The sequence below is a fragment of the Amphimedon queenslandica genome, unplaced genomic scaffold (genome assembly GCF_000090795.2).
Source record: "Amphimedon queenslandica unplaced genomic scaffold, v1.1 AMPQUscaffold_13444, whole genome shotgun sequence".
Taxonomy (NCBI): Eukaryota; Metazoa; Porifera; class Demospongiae; order Haplosclerida; family Niphatidae; genus Amphimedon; species Amphimedon queenslandica.
In genome coordinates, this window is record NW_003546320.1 from 270,640 (window position 1) to 276,146 (window position 5,507).

General features: G+C 33.3%; 1 long non-coding RNA gene across 1 annotated transcript; it reads left to right on the forward strand.

Annotated features, from left to right (window-relative positions):
• Positions 1–3,103: 3,103 nt before the first annotated feature.
• LOC109581399 (uncharacterized) lies at positions 3,104–4,214 on the forward strand. Its single transcript, XR_002184625.1, has 5 exons — positions 3,104–3,175; positions 3,227–3,313; positions 3,365–3,467; positions 3,513–3,620; positions 3,876–4,214. It is a non-coding gene; the product is annotated as an uncharacterized LOC109581399 (long non-coding RNA).
• Positions 4,215–5,507: the final 1,293 nt, after the last annotated feature.

Consider the following 5,507-nt stretch of genomic DNA (forward strand, 5'->3'; position numbering starts at 1 on the left):
CACTATTTGTTTCTGCTTTTCTCAGTTTCATAGTAGAATATTCCATGTACTTTAGACTTTTAACTATTTGTATCATTTTTTCAAGTTTTATAATGTGGTTTATGTAATAGATGGAGCATTGCTTGGAGTGGTTTATCAGATATACACCGAAAATGATATTCATAATCCCGAGGGCGTAGCCCGAGGGATTATGAATATCATTTGAGGTGTATATCTGATAAACCCAAAGAAGCCATGTTACATATTTTTGTACTCATTGGAAGGCATAATGATGAATATTTAGGCTTACCTGTCACCATAAGATTGCTAAAAATCGTCCAGTAGTAGCAAAAATCATAAAAATACTTCTTTAAGCGGCAACGCCATTTTAATAGCCTTGCATGTGGTCAGCTTCTCAGTTTATACAAGGGCAATTCTTAATGATATTCATTGCTGTAGCAGGAAGTTTACATCATACTTTCTCCAATTTGAGACCCACAATAGCCTGATACAAAAGTCTGGCTTATAAGCTCAGCTTGATTTTAAGGTTTTGAAGGGAGAGACTCCTTTGGGGGACTCCTAATTTTTTACTCATGGACCTGTCAGGACAAAACTGTCCTGAGCAAAAGGTCAAAGTTCACGGGATCCCTTCTTTCCCTGGTGTATCATGTATACAACACTGTGTGCAACTTTCATCTAATGGCTTCCTATGGTACAAAGTAGAATGGACATTCAAGGTTTCATTTAATATAATGCTTAATGTACTTTTGAGTTTTCAAATTTGTTTATTTTTTCAAATTTATGGCACAGTTTATACCAAGAGTCACTGATCCAACTTATTTGAGATTGGTTTTCAAAATATTTGTTTCACTCACTTTGCATCTCTTTCTCTTCTCAGGTTCATATCACGTATATCAAGTGTGACTCATCAGATTGAGTTCCTATCATTTCAGGTTGCATTTTATGATGTCTTATGTAACTTATCAGGCCGAGTTGCAATCTAATGGGATTGGTTTTTAAAATGTGTTCTACTCACTAATCGCTTATTTTTCTCAGTTTCACAGTATAGTTTATACTTGGAGTGAATGAACCAACCTCATATGATAGACCTTAATAAAGCCAACCTTAAATAATAGGATCTAAGTCTGATCAGTCACCCTGGTAAAAACTAAACTATGAAACTGAGAAATGAAAAAATAGTGATAAGTAACATTACATTAAACATTATTTTAAAACCAATCTTAAATGATAAGAACTCTGTCTGATTTGTCACTCCTTGTATACACCTTAAAATGAAACTGAGTAAAGTAGAAACAAATAGTGAGATGTAGAACATAAAACATCATTCGAAAATCAATTTTGCGTGATAAGAATTGAAACTGATCAGTCACTCCTCATTTACAAAACTGAGAAAAGAAGCAAATAGGGAAAAATTATTAGTTCACGGAACATCGTTTCAAAACTAATTTCAACTGATAATAACTAAGTGATCAGTAGGTATCTAGTATTTAATGTTATTATAAAGTTGATAAAAGACGTAAGAAATAGTGAGCAATTAGAACTAAATGAAACATGTTTTGCAAACAATTTGAAATAAGAACTCTGACGTCTCATCTATTACTTCCGGTACACACCATAGTATGCATAATACATCTTAGCCAAACCAACATCCAATGATAAGAACTCAGGTTGATCAGTCATTGTTTTTAAACAATAATATAAAACAGAGAAAAGTAAAAATGAACAACTGGGAAGTAGAACATAAAACATCAGTCTAAAAACCAACTTCAAGTGATTAAAAACAGTCCAAACAGTTACTTATGGTATAAATTAAACTATAAAACTGAGAAGTGAAAAAAATGTAAATTAAACATTTGAAAAAGCGACCTTAAATGATACAAAATCAGTTTGATTAGTCACTGCTGGTGTAAACTGTACCATAAAACTGAACAGTGAATAGTCAGAAGTTCATTAAACATTTTAAAACGAAGCTTAAATGATAAAATAAATAGTTACTTTAAGTATACACTATTCCATGAAACTGGGAAAAGGAAAACAATTGTGAAATTGGTGGAAAATAAAACATTATTAAAAAAATTTAACCTTAGATGATAAGAACTGTTAGTCCAGGTATAAATGACACTGTAAAACAGAGAAAAGAGTTTGGAGTCGAAAGTACAAGACAACATTTCAAAACTGCATCAAATGATAAGAGCTCAGTGTATTCAGTCACTTCTGGTATACATCATCCAATGAAACTGAAAAAAACAAATGTAAAGTGAGTGGAAAATCCAACATTATTTCAAAAACTCAAACTTTGATGATAAGAACTCAGTGAGTTTACGTATGAACTACACCATGAAAATAACTAAAGAAAAAACAATTGAGAAGTGAGAAAAAAACATGAAACCATAATTCAGAATCCAACCTTAAATGATAAAAACTCTGTCTGATCAGTCATTTCTGGTATTTTAAAAATACTATGAAACTGAGAAAACAAAAAAAATAGTAAGAAGTTAGTAGTACATGACATCATTTTAAAAACAATTTCAATTGATCAGGAATCAGTCACTTAAGTACACACCTAAGTATGAAACTGAATAAAGGAGAAACAAAATTTATAGTGACAGGTCAGTAGAACATAAACATTACTTCAAAAATCAACGAAATGATCAGAACATTGTCTGATTCTATCAGTTACTTCTGGTATAAACAATACTATAAAACTGAGAAACAAAGAACATAAGAAACAAAAAGTGAGAATGTAGACCATAAAGCAATATTTCAAAAACCAATTAAAACCCAGTCCAATCTGTTACTCTGGTATTAACTATAGTATAAAGCTGGGAACAGAAGAATTAGATGTGAAGTGAATGGAACATAAAACATAAACGTGAAATGATAAGAACTGACTTGTCTTTGTAGAGTATTTTACTTCACTTTGTACATCAACTTTTGAGTATCGACAAGATTGTAGGCTGTGACATATTCTAAAAAAAACCAGCGCACAAACGAGCCAGTATGAAGGAAGTTTTTCCATTAGTATTGTAGAAAGGTAAAAGTTGTCATTGAATTTTTGATCACATCTAAAAATAGAATTGAGTGTTACAGTGGTAGCTCATCACAATTCACCACTCCTGATGCCATATATATTCTTCAGGAGTGAAGCTAAGGAACTTTTATCATAGGTGGCATGGTAAGCTGTTTACTTTTTCTTCTTTTTATATGTTAGGTATAATGTTTGTAGGGACTAAAAATGTAGCAAAAGCAATGACAACTATGGCAACAGGAGCAAACAAAGTGTCAGTTATAAATTGGTATCCAGAACTTTCAGGTAAGGGTATAAAATAATGTAAAACAATTTGACTACATACTTGTATCATAGGAAAGAGTACGAAGACAAATGTGTACTACAGTATGAAGAACTGCAATAAGTCTCTAAGGAATTTACAAGACTCAATCACAAATATTGGGGGTATCATTATCAAGTTAGATATTTTTGATGTTAGTATGCTATTATTTGTATGTGATAGGGAATCACTCCAACTGCAATCAGTCATGTAGCAGTAGACGCCTTGGGTATGCACAATCAAAGAAGCTAATTGACCCTATGAAGTGGAAGCATACGCTAGAAAGTTAAAGTAAACCTTGATATATGTAAATGCTAAATTATACTGTAATATATGTAATACGGTAGACAGGTCTGTATCCGGTTTAGAAGACCCGAGGCCGAGGTTGAGGGCGTTACTGATAGATATTGGCCTAAGGCAAAGCCAAGGGCTGCTATCCAACCAGTAACACCTGAAACCGAGGCCAAGAGTCTGTTAAAACAAATACAGACCTCTCTACCATACAATGTAAAATAATTACATCGTATTTATATGACACAATTTTAGGATTTAACTAGTGAATAACTATATTGAGCATGCGCATACCCGTATCAAGCACATTTCGTGCAATGGCTGACAAGGAACAGGCAAAGCAGTGAATTTGTCGACATCATTGTCTTCTCGTCCTTGTTACTGAACAGTGGTAGTCTGCTTTACTGTGGACGGGGAAGGAGGAGGCTGGTGGAGAGAAAAAGAATTAGGCAACTGAGGAGAGTTGAGAAGACAGTAAGGATCAAAACTGAAGAGAGTGAGCGAAGAGGAGTGGAAAGGACATTAATCTAGAAGGGATGCTTTCCAAGCGACTTCCCATAACCCACTCAGTGCTTTGAGCAGTGTTTTTTGGGAACAAAGCCCTTACTAGCTTCAATTACAGCACTTTCCTCCACTTTCCTAAGGTGGTCATTCATCATCGGCCTTTAAAAATTGAGAAACCTTATCTTCTCAGAGGATGACAACTGTGGACTTAAAATTACTTCTCTGATCAATTCTGTTTTATTTTACTGAATTAAATTTTATTTTTAAGATTGTTCACTTAGTGACAGGTCTGATATTTGCAGATATCAGACCTGTTTCTAGATATAGACCTTGCGGCTCCTTTGAGTGACATCATATATATATGATTTATATTCTTAAAATACAGTGTTTTACAGTCTCTTGATACATTTTGGGTGGAGTTTTTGAATCGTCATCTACTCACTTCAAAAAGATTTATTTCGCTACTGCAACTAAGAATCAATATAGCAATTGTGGAGTGCTGATATTTACTAAATACTGATTGAAGTGATATTCATAGATTAAAATGTTAAAAGATCACATATGAGTGAACAGTATACCTTTGGCATTTGAAGACCAGATAGGCGTACACCATTTAAAGCATTAGCTGAGAAGACATACCAGTTTGTTATAATGTGTGGAAGGTATATTTACAGAAAAATCAAATAGACATAAGGTAATTTAATTATATTATGCTTATGATTTTTAACTTTTGAAGTGGTAAGATTTTTGAGTGATATAATTAAAAATTTTTGATACCATCAATGTAGGTGATGGTTGTGAGCCTTACAATTTATACAAGCAAGGACTTATTTACGAAGAATTACATGTATAGTGGAAAAGAGCAAAGATTACAATCAGACTAACATTAATGATTTCATTATTAGGATTGCTGAAAGTCTGTGTATGGGATAAATCATCACCGTCACTACTCTCTAAAGTAGCCTCTGGCTCATATTGATCAGGTGCAATACCCAATTCTTTATTTGTGACGACATAACTGGCTCCAGCATCATCAAAAACTTTCAAGTCCACCTGTCTAATGCCCCCTTTTAAGTCAAAAAGTGACCACCCCCAAAACTGAAAGTAAATTGTAAAGTTTGTAGATAGGTTTAGTAAAGTGAATTTGTCCTGAAATTTTAAGTTTTAACCTATCATTTCAATGTAAAGAAAATTGAATTTTTTCACGATAGTTACCCTTCAAAACTCTGAGGTGTAAAATGAGAAGATAAAGCAATTACTTGAGCAGAGAATGTAGAATTTGAGGATCTTAGTAACTATGTCCAGTTAGAGTAGAGTTAGCACACAATCTCATTCTAATGGCAAAAGTGAGGAGCCTTCAGCCAAAGAAGCAGTTATTCAGTT